Source organism: Alligator mississippiensis, chromosome 1 (assembly GCF_030867095.1).
Source record: "Alligator mississippiensis isolate rAllMis1 chromosome 1, rAllMis1, whole genome shotgun sequence".
NCBI lineage: Eukaryota > Metazoa > Chordata > Crocodylia > Alligatoridae > Alligator > Alligator mississippiensis.
This window is the reverse complement of record NC_081824.1, coordinates 352,444,386-352,465,627: the sequence shown is the minus strand read 5'-3', so window position 1 is coordinate 352,465,627 and position 21,242 is coordinate 352,444,386.

Sequence of the window (21,242 nt, the reverse complement as noted above, 5' to 3'; positions counted from 1 at the left end):
ACATCCCAGTGTTGTACACTTCGGGGAGGGGGAGGTCTTTCACAAACAGGAAAGGATTTGCCTCTGTGATCCTGCAAGCAGTTGTGGACCACCGGAGCTGGTTCACAAACTTTTTTACCAGATGGGCTGGCAGCGTGCATGACATGCATATGTTCAGAAACTCCCCACTCCCTGGTCTTGTGGAAAAAGAACATTATACACCCAGAGTCCACAAGACAGTGATCGCCGGTGTTGGCATTCCCCCAGTTATATTAAAGGATGCTGCCTACCCCCTAAAGTCCTGGCTCATGAAGCCTTATGGAGGGAATGTTACAGACCCGCAGAAGCTGGTTTTCAACTACTGTCTGAGCAGTTGCAGGATGGCCATTGGATGTGCCTTTGGTCAACTGAAAGGACAGTGGAGGGCGCTTATGTGCCAGCTTGAGTTGGAGCCAGAAAATATCATGGCCTTTGTAGTGGCAGCCTGCTGAACAGCAATCTCAATGTTTGAGAGACCCACTGAGAGGTTTTCAGGTAGCCGTGGTCTGAAGAAGCATGACAGGCAGTGGCCAGGCAGCAGTGCAGGAACTTAGGACATATGCACAAGGAGAAGCTGGTCAGGCAGGCCTTGTGCAGGATTGTCTGGCAGCACATATTGCTGATGACAGCAACTAGCAGTGCTTGCTCTTTCTTTTCATTACAATAAATTCTTTTACAATTTACGTCTGCCTGCAGGGGTGTGTAGTGAAAGGTAGTGGACAGGGGGTGGAGATGCAGAACATGCAGGGCTGGGGGGGAGGTGGACTGGGGTAGGATTCATAGATTCATATTCATAGATGTTAGGGTCGGAAGGGACCTCAATAGATCATCGAGTCCAACCCCCTGCATAAGCAGGAAAGAGTGCTGGGTCTAGATGACCCCAGCTAGATACTCATCTAACCTCCTCTTGAAGACCCCCAGGGTAGGGGAGAGCACCACCTCCCTTGGGAGCCCGTTCCAGACCTTGGCCACTTGAACTGTGAAGAAGTTCTTCCTAATGTCCAATCTAAATCTGCTCTCTGCTAGCTTGTGGCCATTGTTTCTTGTAACCCCCGGGGGCGCCTTGGTGAATAAATACTCACCAATTCCCTTCTGTGCCCCCGTGATGAACTTAAAGGCAGCCACAAGGTCGCCTCTCAACCTTCTCTTGCGAAGGCTGAAAAGGTCCAGTTTCTCTAGTCTCTCCTCGTAGGGCTTGGTCTGCAGGCCCTTGACCATACGAGTTGCCCTTCTCTGGACCCTCTCCAGGTTATCCGCATCCTTCTTGAAGTGTGGCGCCCAGAATTGCACGCAGTACTCCAACTACAGTCTGACCAGCGCCCTATAGAGGGGAAGTATCACCTCCCTGGACCTATTTGTCATGCATCTGCTGATGCACGATAAAGTTCCATTGGCTTTTCTGATGGCTTCATCACACTGCCGGCTCATGTTCATCTTGGAGTCCACTAGGACTCCAAGATCCCTTTCCACCTCTGTGCCACCCAGCAGGTCATTCCCTAGGCTGTAGGTGTGCTGGACATTTTTCCTCCCTAGGTGTAGCACTTTGCATTTCTCCTTGTTGAACTGCATCCTGTTGTTTTCTGCCCACTTGTGCAACCTATCCAGGTCTGCCTGCAGCTGTTCCCTGCCCTCCGGCGTGTCCACTTCTCCCCATAGCTTTGTGTCATCTGCAAACTTGGACAGAATACATTTGACTCCCTCGTCCAAGTCGCTGATGAAGACATTAAAGAGTATCGGTCCAAGGACTGAGCCCTGCGGGACCCCACTGCCCACACCCTTCCAGGTCGAGACCGACCCATCCACCACGACTCTTTGGGTGTGACCCTCTAGCCAATTTGCCACCCACCGGACTGTGCAGTCATCCACATCACAGCCTCTTAGCTTGTTCACCAGTATGGGGTGGGATACCGTATCGAAGGCCTTCCTGAAGTCTAAGTATACGACATCCACCCCTCCTCCTGTGTCCAGGCGTTTCGTAACCTGGTCATAGAAAGAGACTAGATTGGTCAGGCACGATCTGCCCGCCACAAACCCGTGCTGGTTTCCCCTCAGCATAATTTGCCCTGCTGGACTCTTACAAATGTGAGCCTTGATAATTTTTTCAAAGACTTTACCAAGGATGGAGGTGAGACTGACTGGCCTATAGTTGCCCGGGTCCTCCTTCCTCCCCTTTTTGAAAATGGGGACCACGTTAGCCCTTTTCCAGTCCTCTGGGACTTGGCCCGTGAGCCACGAGCGTTCGAATATTCCTGCCAGTTGCTCTGCAATGATGTCGGCCAGTGCCTTCAGCACCCTCGGATGGAGCCCATCCGGGCCTGCCGATTTAAAGGCATCCAGTTCTTCCAAATGACTCTGCACCACCTCAGGATCTACGTATGGAAGTCTGGTGCCTTGCTGCTGCCTCTCTACAACCCCAGTGAGAGACTTGTCGTTCCCCTCACTTAGGAACACTGAGGCAAAGAACTCGTTGAGGAGTTCAGCCTTGTCCCCCCTATCTGTCACCAATTGTTTCTGCCCATTTAGCAGTGGTCCTATTCCTCCCTGGGCCTTCCTTTTACTCCCAATATATCTAAAAAACAATTTCTTGTTGTCTTTTACTTGGGTTGCCATCCTCAGCTCCATGGTAGCTTTGGCCCGCCTAACTGCCTCCCTACAAGCACGAGCAGAGGAGGTATATTCATCTTTAGTGATCTCACCCTGTTTCCACTTTTTATGTGCTCCCCTTTTGGCCCTTAGGCTGCCCTGGATTTCTCTGGTCAGCCATGGAAGCCTCCTGGCCCCTTTCCCTTTTTTGCCTTGCTTGGGGATCGTCTTGCTTTGTGCCCGAAGGATCGTTTCCTTTAGGCACAGCCACCCTTCTTGGGCTCCCATCCCTTCAAAACTCCTACTCTGCAGTGCTTCCTTGACTAATCACCTGAGTGCATTGAGATCAGCTTTCCTAAAGTCTAGCACTTTCACCCTACTAGTTACCTTACCCACTCGCCGTCTTATGTTGAATTCTAGGATGTTCCTGCTTCGAGGCTGGCAGTGGTTTGTGGGGGTGAGGGGGGGTTATTACACACCGGCACTTTCTGTCCCATGGGTGGAAGTGTTAAGTATACCTCTCATTGGCTGAGGGGGGGGCAGTTGATGGTGGGTGGATGGATGGGGGGCAAGTGAACAGCCTGAAGTCCGCCTTAGGAGTGTGGCCGGGGGGGTGGGCATATTCTACCCCAAGCCCAATAGCAACCCACCATATAAAAAACAGCTGACAACATCCCTCCAAAAGCTGTATGTCACACTACACAAACAGATTCATGGTGGAATGTGGGCAGGGAAGGGCAGCAGGGGAAGGAGCACCATATTTACATGTCCCCATGGAAACTGTTCCAAGCCCTGGTAGCTTGCGAATGCTAAGAAATGTAGTCCTAAAAAGCCAGACCAGGGCAGCAACACCCACCCACCCACCAGTCTCAACCCACACCATACATTTCTGATCTCATATCAGGGATATCTATCTATCTATCTATCTATCTATCTATCTATCTATCTATCTATCTATCTATCTATCTATCTATCTATCTATCTATCTATCATTACTTTGTAACATGATGGGTGGAAGGGAAAGAGATGGGAGGGGATGATTGACACAGCTTGTTGTTGGGATCGCCATGGGGGTCACCTGCTGGGAGACCAGCCCTAGCCTAGGTGGGTGCAAGTGACAGGGTTTGGGATGACCGTGCCCCGGTGGTGGTGGTGGTGGTGACTTAGCAGGAGACGCACAATAGGGGTAGGTGCTGGGGACTATGGAGGCCAGTTCACACGTGCCTCCTGCTGTAATTCCTTAGGAAAGACATTACAGGGGCGGAGGGGGTAGATTGGTATTTAGCTCCCCCTGCTAGAATCTGTAAGGACTGACACACAGGACTTACATCGCTTGAAAGAACATGTTGTATAAACACAAATGCGTCGCACCAAATTAACCCAGGCTAAAATGTTAAAGACACGGTTAATTAACGAGGACTAAACGTCATGTTGTGTACAAATGCCCTAAATAACTAAATGTATGGTTTCCCCTCAGACGATGAATTTCATCTCATCATTTCTAGCAATCTGTCCTCATTAGAGAGAGGAGAAGAGATAGATCAGAAGCATGAAGAATTAGGGTGCAGACAGAAGTGCAGTTCCCCGCTTTAACTGAGAACACTTTACCGGAAGCATTCTGAGTTACAATGATCCCCTGGACTAAACAGAAGTTCACTGTTGGTTCCAGGGAAGAGGGGAATGCCAGCCTGCAGCCAGTTTCCCCTAGCAACAGCCCCTCCTCCCTATTAGGCCGCAAAGTTCTCAGAATGAGAGGGGGGGAAGGGAGCTGAGGGAGCTCCTTCTAGGAGTTCCCCTGCTGGCAGTGAAGGGTGGGGTGTGTGAGTTGGACCCTCCTCCCCCCACCTTGGGTGGGAGGTTCCAATACACTCATCCCATCCTCCAGCAGGGGCTGAAAAACCCCAAACTGAACTCCCTCTGCTTCCTTTTCCCCCTCCCATTCTGAAAATAGTGACAGGCAGGCAGGCAGGTGGACAGAAGTTACAGAAGATGAGCTGTTTAGAAACATCTTCATCTGATCCCTCATGCAATGAGGATTTAGATTTCCACCCAATCAGCCATCTTTGAAGCTGCCAGCAGGGCACTTGTATTTGGTCACAGCTTTCTGTGGCCAGATTGGGCAAAAATTGTCACTTCTGCCTGTGCTCATAGCCTCAGAAAAAATGCCTTGCATTTGTATGCTTGTGTCTAACTTTATCCCAATTACCTAGTTGGTCCAATAAAATGTGTCACCCTAAGAAATCTCTGCCTCTTGCATAAAATCATTGACTAATTCATGAGCATTCAAAAAAACATTTGCAAATTCCAGATATTTCATGAAATGTTGTATAAGCAATTTATCCAAATGTTCAAACTGGAAATGCACTATATAGCATACTTTATCTTTTTCCCATTTTAAAAGTATATCACCTGATTAGGAAGAAAAAATACCACCACATGTCCAAGGTAATGAATCACTCCAGACAATAATGATGGTCAAAGCAAATAGTTTGTGAAAGCACTGATGTCACTTAGTAAGGAAACGCTAGTCCACAAATATTTACAGAAACTCCTCAATACTCCAGTGAGCTTACTCCAGGAAAAGAGCCAGATAATGCATTTGTAGAATTCAGAACACTTCCTTAACACGTTGCACATGGAAAAGGGGATGAGTTGTTTTAATTTTTGTTAACCTTTATTAATTCAATCATATCAGCTTCTCATTTCTTAAAATTATGTTATTTAACTGCACAGCCTTGACAAAAGTAACATGCATGCTTGTTTTATGCTCCTTTAAAGAGAAAATCTTACATCAGTGCCCTTCATATTATTAAGCACAGACTTAATAGAAAAAAAAGTCAACAATTATTTACAGGGCTTATCCTAAGGTTCTTACCATTTAATTTTGCATTCATCTTACTCTCATCAGTGAAATCGTCACTTGGGTTTTTTTGTTTTTTGTTTCTTCCAGAATATGTCCCTCTTGTTATAGGCTCCCTTAGCTTTGTTAGCACAGTCATACAGCTTCAGTATTCTCTTCAGTAAACAAATTTCTTTGGCTCAATAATACTTTTCTCTTGGTTTCTGTGATGGGTCTGAGGTCAGGAAGCAAAAGGATTTTGTTCTCCTGATACTGGAGATTGCTTGACTTGCTTTCAACAATCTATCCTGTTCTCTTATTTCAAACCCAAGTGAAATAAAAATACCTCCATTATCATTCACAGTCACATTCTCCTCACTGGTATCCTCCAGTAATTTTCCATGTAAAAAGGTTCTTCCCTGATATCAATTTTAAGAAGTTCAGCAAGTATTTCAGTAATAAATGTAACAGGATCTGTCCCTTTTGCACCAGAGGGGAATCCAAGGATGTGCAGATCTTAGATCTAATTTGGTTTTCAGTTGCCTCTCCTCTCCTTTCCATTGTTTGATGGCTTGATCCCATCACACATTTCACAAAGAAGGCTCTATTCACCTAAGTCTTCTCTTACATGTCCATTCCTATTCCACTGGTGTTTTAAAGGCACCTATCAGCTCACTCCCTCTATATACAACCTCCTGTGCTCTGTCCATGCCAAACTCAGCAAGAAATTTTCATTCTGTATCCTCAATGGAACATTAAAGAGAATACCTGAAAGCAAATGGAACAAATATCTTTTTTTTTTTTTTTTTGCATCTCTGGATGAACTTTGCTATTTTACGAGTACCTATTGGTGGAAAATGGAGGGGAGAGAATATTGTACAAAGTTGTGTCTTTTGACAATCTCTGAGAGAGAGGAAGCCAAATCTCACAGCTCAGATTCTGCCTCATTACAACCCCTGAAACAAATTACCTTTCATCAGAAAGCAATAAAAAGATGTATACAGATTACTCAGTTGGAAATATGCACCAATAAAATTATGAAGAAATTTTTCAAAAGTATCCAAGCGACCTAGGAACCTAAGCCCCATTTTCTAAAGTATTTTAAGGCCAGATTTTTTACAGTGTTTAGGTGCCTATCAGGATTTTTTTTAAATGATTCAGCAGCTATATTCCAAAGGAAGTAGATGTCTATGCACTTAACAGTACCTGCCTGAATTTTAGTAGCCTGTTTTCAAAAATGAAATTTAAATTTCTTAGCCCCTGAAGCACTTTTCATAATTTGACTCTATGAACAAAGGAAACAGTTTTAATTTTATTGAGTTTTTCATCAACACACATGAAGCAAGTTTGTTAAAAAATGTAGTATTAAAACTGTGTTAATAATCTCAGTTACTAGAGATGGAAAAGGTATGTGTAAGAATGCATACTTTGACTGGAAAAGTGGAAGTTGTTAAAACCAGTTTCAGTAAAAATCACTAGAGCAATTAATGTTTATTCTATAAGTTTAGAGTAGATAGGATTATAGATTATTACAATAATCTCTTCTTTTAAAATCTATGATGGACCCCATTATTGTTTTGTAGTAGCTCATTTGCTATTTGTTTCTCAAAACTATTACACCCAGACATAATATTTTCTCTTGAGAGTTTTTGGCAAGAAGCCACCTATTAGAAGGGAAAGAATCACAATATTCACTGCTACAATTCTAAAAATTATATCTATAACTAACTACAATTATGTCAAAGAACTCTAGATATGTCATTTATGTATCTTTTTAAAAGTTACATCCAAACATTAACTGAAGAAAAGAAGCAAAAATACACTATTCCCAGTAGTAGGATTTGTAGTTTTGTGAGAGTGCCATTTCTTCACAAATTCTATCACAGTAAAGTGTTTCAGTTATTTCAAAAGGAGTGCAAGAATGCCTTTTTTAAGAATTCCTGTGTTTTTTAACTGTCATTTTTGATTATGTCCCTCAATAATTTAATTCCAAGCAAACCCTCCTTTTGAATTTTTGTCAGGGATTATAGCCAAGGAAATTTTCTTAGTAGCATTAGTCTTAGATCTGTGTTAAGAAACAAAACTGCAACAAATTATGAAAGAGTCAATATGCATTATTATAAGAATACTGTTATAATGTATGCTTTAAATATCTAATTAAGTGAAAGAGGGAATAATTCTTCATCTTCCCTATTCTTCAATAAATTAGAGAAAAGTCTCAAAGAAAAAAATTGTCTCACAAGTGGCTATGTGGGTTTATAGACATGTGTCCTATCCTCACCCAAATGTTTAAGATGCAGCTGCACTTAGTTTAAGTGCCAGGATGTGCAACATAAAGGCAGACATTATTGGTCCAGTTCTGGAAAATCAGCATGCCATCCAGCTTGGCAGACATCAGTAGGAGTGATCACGCTGCACACAAGAAAGGCAGTAATACTGAATGCTCTAGTCTGTTGGTATGGCTCAGCTATAAGGACAAGATTTTTCTTCTTTTGCTCTAGATATGCCTGACACTTCTGGGCGTGAGCTGATATCTGCTCTGTGCAAGCTTTCAGGTTAATCAGTCATTTGTACGTTATTAATTCCCTACTCTGTTCTTCAAATGATATGTGACCAAGAGAAAAGAAAATTAAATGACCAGTTTTGATTTCCCAATGCGTCATGTTTCAAGAGTTGTAGAAAAACATTTTCACAGATTTTTTAGGGTCAAGCAGACTCATCATCTTCTGGTCCCTGCAAGCAAAAAACCAAACAAAAAACAAAACAAAACAAAAAAACCCAGCTGATTGAGGCAAACGGAAATATCTAATTAGAGTAAGAGCATGAGCATGAGCAAGCCTGCAGCATTATTGTCCCTCTGTAATGTAGTACTATATTAATGTATTAGTAATGAGAAGCTGCAGAGGACATAGAGAATATATTCTTCCAGTCCACTGTCCAGCTTTCCCACCACAAGCCCTACCCCCACAGTATCTCATTTCCGATAACTGGCCTAATGTTATCCTGTTGTATGCATTTAAGGATGGAAGACAGACTCCTAATATAAAAGTAATGTCTTAGGCTGTCAGTACCCAAAATGTTATTTTTCAAAAATCTATCTATCATACTATTAACAACAACAAGAGCTCACCCACCCCCATGCCAAAAACACTCGCATACACAGACCAAATTATACTTTAGAGATTTCAGTTTGATGTCCTGAAAAAGTGCTGCTTAAGTGAATTTTCAGCCAACTGTACTGAACAAAATAAGTGCAATTTTCTCTTAGAATCTGAAATGGTCATGTTCTAAGAGAATAGTAGTAGGCACACATAAGAAAGAGCTCAAGGACTGAATGACAACAATATAACCACAGCCAGAAGAAACCCAACAAAGAGCAATGTTTGTCAGCTTGTATCTGTTAAAGAATTTTTTTTAAAAAACCCCAACCCCCCTCCCTCCCCCCCCCCCCCAACAACCCATTTTCTGGGCTTGCATTATTATTATTTATCTGATTTGCATTTTTATGGCAGCTTCCACCAGCAGGAAGAAACTGAAGAAGATGAAGGGCAAGGAGGTAACCACCTAGTCTAAATTTAATAGACAGCTTTTAATAAAGATTTGGACACAAGTTTATCTATCATTAACGGAAAGGATTTTTATCTTTGTTTATAGCTGAATGCCCACTTTATACACCCCAGTCACATTCCTGGCACTAAATGTATTTTGATCTGTGTTTCCTAGGTATGTGACATTAGGAACCCTATTTTCATTCCTTCAAATTAACTCCTGATGTAACTTGATGGGTTCAGTGTAGTTTTTCTCTTACATCAAGGCTGAATTTGGCTTGATCCATCTGTTTCAAGTTCTGTTGCAGCCCCATTTTTCACAGCAGAGGACATCTGCCAATCTCACTTCTCCTATGATAGGAACATCTTAAGAAATGCACATGACCTAGAGTCTCTCTATGACCTCCTAAGGATGCCATTACAGGAAGTAGAAAGAATGCCTGCACCTTCTGTAGTAGCCAAGTGGTCTGGCTTTACCAGTATAGCAAAAATGCTTTCAAAATTGATTCTGAATAATATGAACAACATATCCAGGGGAAATGCTTTAAAGAACATTTAGCTGTAATGTCTGGAATGATCCCCTGCATTCTGAAAGCAGCATAATGAAACTTTGGCAAGAACAGCAACATAGTATATTATTGAGGAGTCCAAAAGCTGTTTGGCTAATTTATTTATCATTCGTGTCTTGTCTGAAATAATAGGGGTTGGAGGAGGAAGTATAAGCAGGCTTGAAAGAAAAATAGAAATTTCTTAAGTGAATGAAGACTCTGTTACTAATGAACTGCTGGCCTTTGACTTAAGTATTAACGGAGTCATAGAGAAGTAGGGCTGGAAGGTACCTCCAGAGGTCATTGAATCTAGTCGTCAGCCTGAAGCAGGATCATCGCTATCCAGATTATAGTTTCCCATTCACTTAATGAATACATTTCCGTATGTAGTTTACAACATAATCTGCATTTAATTGGAAGGCAAGGAAAGCAAATACGGGCCTGAAATACCAACTGGGAATCTTTAATTCTAGTCTGATTTTCAATCACATCTCAAAAAAATTAGCGAATGGTTCTTACCTCCCCTAAGTGACAGATATTTATTATTGATGGACAAGATGACATTTGATAGAACCAGTTCTTAATATGGAAACACCAAGCTACAGTTCATTCATTTAAAATGAGAATTACTCATATTAAATGAATATGTTCCAATATAGCAGTTAGAGACCTGAAGTTAATGGAAAGGTTTTGGCTTGAAATATATTAAATGTGAACCTCTCTCCATGGGTGTGGTGGGTGAAAAAGTCTATATGCTTTTTTTAAAGAACATATCCCCATAGCTCCTCCTTCCCCCACTACTCCATCCCATAGTATTTACTTAAAAATACCTAAACATAGGTAGAACAAAATCTTACAATGAGATCAGTCACTGGATTTTACTTTGGAAATCTAGAAGGAGAAAAGACAATGCCTTGCATTGTTCGTCCTGCATTATGGTCTGGTTGTATTTTCAGATGTCTTACTTTTTCTTTGAAGATATAAGTAACAATACCACTAAAAAGACCACTAAATACTACAAATTTGCAACATTCTGATATTTAAACACAGTTGAATTCACTTAAATTGACACCTGAAAAATAATTTTTTCATACTAAATCACCATATCTAAAGGTCCACTATAAGATTGTTGAAACTTGTTGCCAACCCAAGAAGAAATAATGCCACGTGTGGCAGAGTGGGCCCTGTAGCATCCATGGCACCCCCTAGGCCACCCTAATCCTGCTTGCACTCCCAGTCTTCTGTATCACCTCCACTGTTCATTGCACCTGACATGCCTTGATGTCCCTTTGATATTGACTGGGAGGCTTCCTCTGAGTCCCAGAGTGCTCTTACTGTCATCTGCTAATCTAACTGACCTCTTGGGATCTCAAGTAGCTCCCTGTCAATAAGGACAAGTGCAAAGTCCTGTACTTAGGGTGGAACAATCCCATGCACCAGTACACTTGGGGACCAACTGGCTAAGCCTCATCTCTACAGAAAAGGACCTGGGAGTTACAGTGGACAATAAGATGAATATGAGCCAACAGCATGCCCTTGTTGCCAAGAAGGCTAACAGTATACTGGGTTGCATTAGTAGGAGCACTGCCAGTAGTCGAGGGAAGTGATTCTTCCCCTCTATTCAGCACTGGTGAGGCCACATTGGAAGTACTGTGTCCAGTTCTGAGCACTCCATTACAGAAGAGAGGAGTCCAGAGGAGAGCCATGCATATGATCAGAGGGCAAGAGAACAGGCCTTATGATGAGAGGCTGAGAGCCATTGGACTCTTCAGCCTGGAAAAGCGCAGGCTCAGGGGGGTTCTGGTGGCTGCCTATAAGTATATAAGGGGTGTACATCAGGATCTGGGGGAATGCCTGTTCACCAGAGTGCCCCAAGGGATGACAAGGTCAAATGGTCACAAACTCCTCTAAGACCATTTCAGGCTGGACATAAGAAAGAACCTCTTTACTGTCTGAGCCCCCAAGGCCTGGAATAGACTGCCTCCAGATGTGGTGCAAGCACCCACTCTGGACTCCTTTAAGATATATTTGGACATTTATCTTGCTGAGATCCTTTGACCACAGCTGACTTCCTGCCCCTCAGGCAGGGGGCTGGACTCAGTGATCTTCCAAGGTCCCTTCCAACCCTAATGTCTATGAAATCTATGAGAAAGATGTGGCCAAACTGGAGACAGTCCAGGGGAGGGCAATGAAAAAAGGTTAGGGGGCTGTGGACAGAAAAAGAAGCAATGGTCTCAAGTTGCAATAAGGGAAGTTTAGGTTAGATAGTAGGAAGAACTTTTTCACTAAAAGGGTAGTAAAGCACTGGAACAGTTACCCAGAAAGGTTGTGGAATCTCCATCCTTGGAGGTTTTTAAGATCTGGCTAGATGTAGCCTTGGCTGGGATAATGTAGTTGGGGATGGTCCTTCTTTCAGCAGAGGATTGGACTCGATGACCTTCTGAGGTTCCTTCCAACCCTAATTTTCTATGATTCTGTGATCACTGGAAGCATGACCATCCATAGTATCTGGAGGGAAAGGGAAATTTTGCAATAGAAACAAGTGTACAGCCATTCACCAAAGAAGGGGAGATCCATGTTCAGGGTGTTCCCTCCACATGTTCACTCAAATGGCAGAATTGGGGCTTAAGTTATCACAAAATAATTTCCAAGGATAAACGTGTACAGTCATTGATTCCTATTGACAATACTAGGATTTTTTCTGGATTATTAGAATGTTGTATCCAAAGACTTATGCCATTGAACTATCACCAGCCATCTGATCAGAACATTTAAATCACAGACTATTTATCCCCATTTTTTAGTCTTTACAAAGAACTCTTTGAAAAGTATCAGTTTTAGTAGCTGAGTGTTTTGCCTCAGATAAAAAGGAAATCATTAACAAAATGCCAGTTTAGCACACAAAGCATAAACAAATGAAAACCAAGAATTAAAAAAAATGATGAACAGGTTTGGTATTGGAGGTGAATGTACCTGATTTTCATAAAAATATTGGGAGTTCACACACTAAAAAAAATGAACCATTTTAAGTGTCTTTAGGACATCTAGAAATCATTAATCATTTTGTAATTTCTGGCCACTTAGGGCTCCTATACACCTGTGCAGAGCCTGCTCCAATGCACTGGAAATCCAGTGCGTCAGTGCAGATTTGATTAATCACATGTATCAGCATCCCGGCACATCTCCACACTGAAAAAATGGTGGCGGGATGCTTTGAAATAAAACATGTTTGATGAACTTTAGTTCAAAGCAACCCTCCGCCAGTTTCTCAGCATGGGGACGGGTGGGATGCTGAGACACATGACGCAGGGGCAATTTTAATTAGCATGGATCACTAATTAAAGCACCCAGCGCCGCATCCCACAACATGTGTAAAAATGCCTTCATTTCTCAGCACTATTTCAGGATTCAGTTTTACAAAGTAAAGAAGATTCATGGATTCAGTACACAAGATTGTTTTAAACTAATCCTTGTTCTTTTTGGATTTATGACCGGTAAATTAAACCCATGTCATGGAATTTTGATTAATCAACTCAGTTTACCAGTATTTAAAAAAGGTGATCAAAATTGTAAGTAACTAGGGCCTCCGGCACATGTTCATTTAATGGCACAATGCTATCTGATTCCTGGTCCCAATAATCATGCCACATGTCGGAAGGCATGATTTTGGAATCACAGATCAGATCCCAATTGCATTCTGCTGGCCAGTGCAGGGGGAGCCTGAATCTGGGTTTCTGGGTTCCCACTGCACTGCTAAATTGAAATCCAGGTGCCCACAGCCCTACACATAGGGCTGACTGTTAGCTGATTGTCATTCCCAGCCCCAGAAAGCCTGGACTTCCCCCCACTAGGAAGTTAAAACCATGGAGATGGGGCTTAAAAGTCCCTGGCAGGGGAATCCCTTCAGCACCCCACCCAAGAGCCTCATCTCCCATCCTGGGCTGCCCCACAGGGGTGGCCTGGTAGGGGGAAGTTTGAGCACAGGAGTTTAAACTTCTCAGTGGTAGAGCCCCTTGGCTCCATCTTCGGGCTCAAGGCTGTCCTGTGGGCTACCAGGCCGGAGAACAGGGGCTGTTCTGCAGGCCAGTTCCAGCAATCAGCTGATTGTCAGCACCAGCCAGGGGCAGTCACGGACCAGTGCCAACAAGATTTCTGGCACTGCCAGCTGGAAACCTGGGGCTGTCCAGGGCTTCTTGTTGGGCATCTGCTCCCAACAGCCACAATGCGTGGACACGCCTGATGTTCAATTGACGACACCATATAAACTAGCCATACAATATTCTATATTATATGTACAACAATTTTTTGCCCAGTTTGCCTTTTTATGGTGCCTTAAGTCGGGTGCACATGTAACACCCTTGCCATTTATGACATGCTTAACAAAGTAATCACAGCATAAATGTAATGTGTGACAGGAGTCTGAACAGCAGCAGGTACGAAGCCAAGTCTGCTCATTGTTCTGTTTGCTGCAGAGCACATGCAGAACACATGCCTTGAAGAAGTTTAAATGGCAAAAACTGGTGTTACCACATTTCCTTGCCTATAATGTGTTCCCTAATTTCCACCAGGCAAATTTTGGGAAAAGGTGTGTGTTGTATGTGAGAAAATGTGAGGCTTCACTCAGGAGTGGGGCCATTTTGGCCACATCTAGACAAGCGAGCATGTGCCTGTTGCAGCATCTCAAAGAAGTCTGAGACACCACAAGAGGCATGCTAGGAATGAAAAAGTGTTCCCCGTGCTGCATATTTGCAGTGTGGACTCTAAATTTGATACCAGGAAATCTCAGTATTAAAAAAAAAAATGCTAAAAAAGCATGCCCTGAGGCAATCAGAGGCTGGGTCCTCCAGAGAAACACTCTAGCAGCTGGCCAGAGAATCTGTATGCCTGCCACATGTTCCTGATGTTCCAGCATGCTGCATCAGTTTGCTGAAGCAAATAGGAGTGGGGCAAGGCTGGCAGCAGTGGCCTGGACCTAGGTTCTGTCCCCAGCGAGCAGGGAGGTGGAGGTGTGGGGGACTGTGGAGGTATGGGGACTGTGTGGGGGTGGGAGGTCCCCTGCCCACCTCCCTGCATGGCACACAGCCCCCCTTCCCTCAGCAGCAGTAGAAGTGGTCATGGGGTCGCTCATGGCCAGCTCCTGGCAGAAACCCCCGGTGGCTGCACATGGTACATGGCACTGGCCCGGCCCACTGGCATACGCCCTCAGGCACAACCAGGATAGCTCTTGCTGTCACCCACAGCTCCTGGCACCGCACACAAGAGCTGCACACCCTCAGGCTAGGCCGGGTTCTGCCTCCATGGAGCTGGCCTGGCCCGACAGCACACAGGGCACATGAAGGCAGGACTTGACCCAGCCTGAGGGTGCGCGGCTCTTGCATGAGGTGCTGAGAGCCACAAGTGAAAGCAAGAGCTGGTCAAGTCTTGTCCGAGGGCACGTGCCAGTGGGCCAGGCCAGCACCATGTGCCATGTGCAGCCACCAGGGGTCTCTGCCAGGAGCTGGCCACAAGCACCCTAACGGCTGCTGCTGCAAAGGGGAGGGGGCTGTGCACTGTGTGGGGGGGATGACCCACCCCGCCCATATAGTCCCCCACACCCTCACAAAGCCCACCCACACCCACAGTCCACCCAAAACTCCTGCCACAATCTACCCATGAACCCCACACCCACAAACTACCTCCTCAAACCTGCATTCCCACCCACATACCCACCCACAAGCCCCACACCACCCCCACAAACCCTACACCCACCCACAAACCCTCACAACCTCCCCCTCAAACCCTATACCCACACCCATTTTATTATGATGATAGAAAAGCTGGTAGGCTTCCAAATTTATTTAAAATAGATTAATAAAACATTGCCTGACTGATCTCTCTATATATAGTGGCATTTTATTTTAATTGCAGAAGAACATGGATTATGGGGATATTAACGAGAGAATTTGGATGTTTTATCATAGAGGAGGTATTGGGTTTTTTAACAGAGCATTTTTAAACAGGGAATACTAAGATCCCTGCTGATGAGGCAAGTGGTGGGATCTGGGCACAGCACCTGGGACCCCGCTGGAGGGCAGACAATGTGACTGACCTCTTGGCCATTTGAGGCCAAGAAGACATGCTTCAACAGTTCAAAGTGGGCCACTGCAATGACCACAGCTTTGCGATAGCTGCCCAGATGGCAGAGCGGGGGCAACAGAAGACTTGACAGCAGTGCCTCACAAAGGCCAACTGTGCAGCCACAGCCTACTGGCAGCTGGCCCAGAGGTGCAGGAGGCTCTGCTGCAGTGTCTATACTATGTCTGGGTCTGGCAGGCGCACAGCCGTGGGGCTGCAGATCCAAGGGGGTGGATGCTGTTGTAGCAGGTGGAAGCAGGTCACAGCCAGGCAGCAACCTCCACTGCCAGACTGCTGTACTGGGTAAAGGGTACAGGTGCCACTCTAGGTTATGGCTGCTTCAGCAGTCCAGCTGGCACAAGGGACTAGTGTCCCCAACCGGCTGGGCCTCAGAAGCTTCCTGAGCTGCTTGCCAGCGCAGCTTTTTATACTGCTGAGTCCAGCACAGGTGCTGGCCCCAGCCTCTAGCTCCCCCTGGCTGAAGTTCTGGGAGGAGCTGGGCAGGGTCAGTTTGCCCTTAAGTGGCACAATTTGCCCCACACCAAAGTACAGGCATGTGCACTGGGGCACAAATCCTCAGCACAAAGTTGTGCTGCTGCTATTTAAGCTGCTGCAAGCACATGTGCCTGCATATGTGGATGCACCCTTTGGGCGCATCCAAACAAGCACGGCCATGCAGTATGTAGAGCCACAAACACATCTGCAGCACCACATACCACACACTGAGGTGTTCTCCGTACTGCAAGGGCACGCTGCCTGTGTGTGTACTGCTCAGTTTTTTTTTCCCATGGGTTTATTTGACTGCTGGAGATCCAGGGGTAAAAAAAACCTGCAGAAAAAAACCCAGAACAGCACACTTGGAGGCAGTGTGTGCTGCTGAAAAGTGGAGCTGGGCCTCCTGGAGTTCCAGCCAGCAGGATCGCCACTGCTGCAGCCCCAGGAGGGCCCCAGGACCCTAGGTAAGTGTGCTGCACAGTGCTGGCTGCAGCCTTCCCTACTGCCCCTGGGGTAACTTGCCATGTGCCAAAGCGTGCATGGCACTGGTGTTCCCCGGAGGCAAGTAGCAGCAGCACACCTTGCAAGGTGCACGGCTGCTACTTGTCCCCAGGGAACCAAACGTCTGCAGGGATGTTTTGCGTTCAGCCTTGTGCATACAGGTCTAGTCTACAGCAGGCTCAGTGATAACCCCTTTTCTGCCAGCAAAGTTATATCATCTTGACCAAGCAAATAAAGGCTTCTACTGCATCCTGTCAACTAGCAGAAGGCATCTACAGACACTCCTATGCCTTCTGACACCTGAAGCAATTCTTGCAGCAGCTGGTACCTTCCCAAGGTGCACTTTGTGTTTTTGTGATACAGCTCCTTCAGTGAAGCAACATGGCTCCATCAAGTGAATGTATATGTAGGCTGGTGGCAACTGCTATCTGTTTTCATAACTTCTTTTGACAAAGATAAGTAAGTATAGATAAGGCCATAGGAAACCCAGATCTCTGTGCTTGCACCTGCACAGGTACTGTCAAGTGCTTAACTTTGTATCTATGTGTAAATCACTGCATGATAAGTACCTGCTTTAACATAAGACACCAATAGGTTTTTATGTTTCAAATACAGGCAACCCCCACTCTTAATGAGCGCTCTTAATTGGTTCTTGAAAAAATGAGCGTTAAGTGAATCCACAAGTATTTGACTATCCAAGACGGCAATCGTAATTGTTTTTAATGACCCAAGGTGGCGACCGTGAGCGCTATAATGAATCTCGCTGAGCACTAAGTGAAATCAGGTATCAATTTCAAATGTGCATATTATGAAATAGCGTTGCCTGTAGAACAAAAAAATCACAAAGGGACAGATGAAATGTCTTCTCTTGCCATAAAACAGGTATGTTCCTATTGCAACTATAACACTGCTGGTATTCTAGAGGTATTAGTATTCCTCAAGGTAAATCTGATTGTTTTACTGCCAATAGCATTGCTTCTAATCTGGACATAGCTTCATTACCTCTAAATGGCAGAACTACGTCAGAACTGTAGATGTTCAAGCTAACCAGCATCACGGGAGTCATTCAATGTGAAGACTTGAAGAGCTGCTTTAGGACATCTGGAATACAAACCATAATGTAGGCAATGATTTTTTTCAATAGTAGAATGTCTTGAATCTCAAGGATCTCTCTCTGTTTGAAGTAATGTTGTTGTTCATAATAAAAGAACAGTTGGATGCTTTTTGATAAGAGAAAATAAAAATTTTCATTATAAGAGACCTGAACCTATAATTAAACAAATAAATGATCAAGTAAGAAGCTGGCATTGACTAATAAATAAATGAATATGTAATATAACAGACTCTAAAAAAGTCAAAATTCAGCTACAGGGGAGCAAAAGATTTTAAATACTACTCTTGATAGGGCTTTCATTTAAAAATTGGAACAGAATTCACATATGCAATTATGAGTAAAAAGAAATAAGCAATTATGTGTGGGGTTCAAATGTATCTTTGAAAGCCAATCCAGCTAAAGATCATTTGTGAAGAAAGCTTACCGGTTGTCTTTCCACTATTGTAGAAAATAATAGGTTAAACTATAAATTAAACACAATAATGCAGCACAGATTTCCCAGTTCCTTGAACTGTGGCATATGCCCATGAAATACTGTTTATATTTGGCAGATGGGCATCAGCTGGAGTGGACTGGACAATAATTAAGAATGTATATAATTATAATTTATTAGAAGCAGATTTTTTAATTAATTGTTGGAGCATCTGCTATGGGACTGAAATTTAGCAATACATTTTTTCATAATTTGTGTATCAATTTTTAACAATGTATCTAATGGAGACCAAAAGAAAGATCTTTCTCTGGAGGATAAGACATTAAATCCTTTTAGTCTGCTACAAAACAACATTCAGAAAATAACTATACTTACTTACTCTGAACAATTAATAAAACTAATCACCTAGCTTTAACAAATGGCAATTTATATTTGCTAATATAGGATTAACATGCAATCAGTGAAGCATTCCTTTTAATAATTAATTTAAAAACTAATTGCACAATACAAAACTGTGGATAAAATCCTTTTCCCTCATCTCAAAGAAGAAGGCTTGCCACTAATACAGTTCTTTGCAAATAATAGGAAAATAAAGCTTCTCCATATAGTACACCAATGAAACTTGGTTGGCATCAAAACTAACAATAAACTAATTAACACATGTCTAGTACAGCAATATAATGTACTATACTTCTGTACATGCATATGTGTAGAGGCTGAGTACATGTCATGATGAACGGGACAGAGAAAAATCAAGATGGCTTGTCCCAGGGTTCTGTTGCGATACATTGCTGTCAATACTGAAAACTAATATAGTTTTAGATTGGCTTTAAATCCAAACTCAAATAATTTTAATATCTACTGACATCTGAAGGAAATAGAAAAATTATGTCTGACAGTATTAAGTTACTGTGAAAAAAGATTTAACCTATGCTTGCCCTCTTCGCCTGTGCTTCTCTGAACTTCAGCTTCTTAGGCTACCCCAGGAAAAACATGACAGGCTCCCATCTAGATCCTATTTCACCTATGAAATGTCAAAGCTCAGTTGAGAACTTGACTAAACATACATGTGTTGCCACAAAACAGAGATCCTGTTCCACCCAGGGAGGGACACGGATGACTGGGTAGCAGACTGTGCCCTCAAGCTAAACTTATTCTGACCTGAAGAGGTGTGCAATTCTCTCAGGCTGGTAGTAAATTGAAACACCCACCAAAAATGCTACATGGGTATTTCTGAACTCTGAATCACATGATACAATGTAAAGCTCCATCATCTGAGGATCCTAATTCCACCTATCTTTTGCCAAATAAACTACCCTTCACTCTGAGGGAGTTTAAATCCACAACTCCTCTTCTCAGAAAAGTGCTATGAGCTAGGTAGGCCTAAAAGCATCCTCCATCACTCCTGTTTACACATTTTATCTAGTGATTATTTGATGCGATCCTTGGACCAGCACTATTCAATATCTTCATCGGTGACATGGACGAGAGTGTGGAAAGCACTCTGTCCAAATTCAGAGACAACACCAAATTATGGGGCAAAGTAAACACACTGGAAGGCAGGGAGCGGATTCAGGCAGATTTGGATGGATTGGGAAAGTGGGCAGATCAGAATAGGATGCAGTTTAACAAAGGTAAGTGCAAAGTGCTGCATCTCGGGAGAAAGAATCACCCACACACCTACAGACTGGGAGGTGACTTTCTAAGCTGCACAAAAGCAGAAAGGGATCTTGGAGTCATAGTCAACCCCAAAATGAACATGAGTCGCCAATGTAATGAAGTGATCAGTAAAGCCAACCTCACTCTCATCGTTAGAAGGTGCATCATGAACAGGTCTAAGGAGGTGATATTTCCCCTCTATATGGCACTGGTCAGACTGCAGCTGGAATACTGTGCCCAGTTCTGGGCACTGCACTTCAAGAGGGATGTGGATAATCTTGAGATGGTCCAGAGGAGGGCTACTTGTATGGTTAAGGGCCTGCAGGTAAGATCCTATGAAGAGAGATTGAGGGACCTGAATCTCTTCAGCCTAGGCAGAGGAAGGCTGAGAGGGGATCATGTGGCCGTCTACAGATTCATCGAGGGGAGAGGTGCAGCAAGGAATAGGGGACACTCTATTTACCAGGGCACCCCTTGGGGTTGCTAGGAACAACAGCTATAAACAGATGGAGAGCAGATTTAGATTAGACATTAGGAAACATTTCTTTACAGCAAAGGTTGCCAAAATCTGGAATGGGCTTCCAAGGGAGGTGGTGGTCTCCTCTACCTTGGAAGTCTTTAACAGGAAACTAGACAAACACATACCTGGGGTCATCTGACCCCAGTGCTCCTTCCTGCCCAGGGCAGAGGGTCAGACTCAATGATCTACTAAGATCCCTTCCAATCCTAAAAATCTATTAAATCTATAGTGCTGCAGTATTGGAAGCTGTCTAGCCTGCAACCTTAACCCTTCGCTGGGTAGGCATTTTTCCTGAGAAGTGGGCGAGGTATGTTTTAACACCCTAGAGTGAAGGTCTCCCACCTCCTACTCAGAAGGATGAGGGACAAAAACCCTTGCCCTCTTCACTGCCATTTTTTTTGATTGAGTTGTCATAGGACATTTAATAGTTTGAGGAACTGAAGCAAGCTGGAATGAGATCAAACTTAGAGCCATAGGGATACGTTCCCATGACCTGATCTAAGTATAACATTTACATGTACTCTTAGACATCTAAAAGCTTCCTATCTGCCACTTAGGCGCTTTAGAGATGGAACAGGATCTGGTCCTGGTCTTCTAAATTCAGTCAGCCAGCGATTCAGGAAACCACTTTTACGTCTCCTTTCTTCCCCAGGGTCACTTCCAAGTAGGGTATTTTCCCTCATGGAAGAGTCAGATGTTCATATTTTAATATGAGAATAAGGAGAAATATATGTAAAGATTCATAAGAAGACTGGTAATAATTGGTTTAGTCCCTAAAAGCAACACTTTTTCCCCACGTAACAGAGAAACAGTTAAGTATGTACAAACCACTGAATGAAATGCAAATAAAACAAATGTAAGAATGTAGAC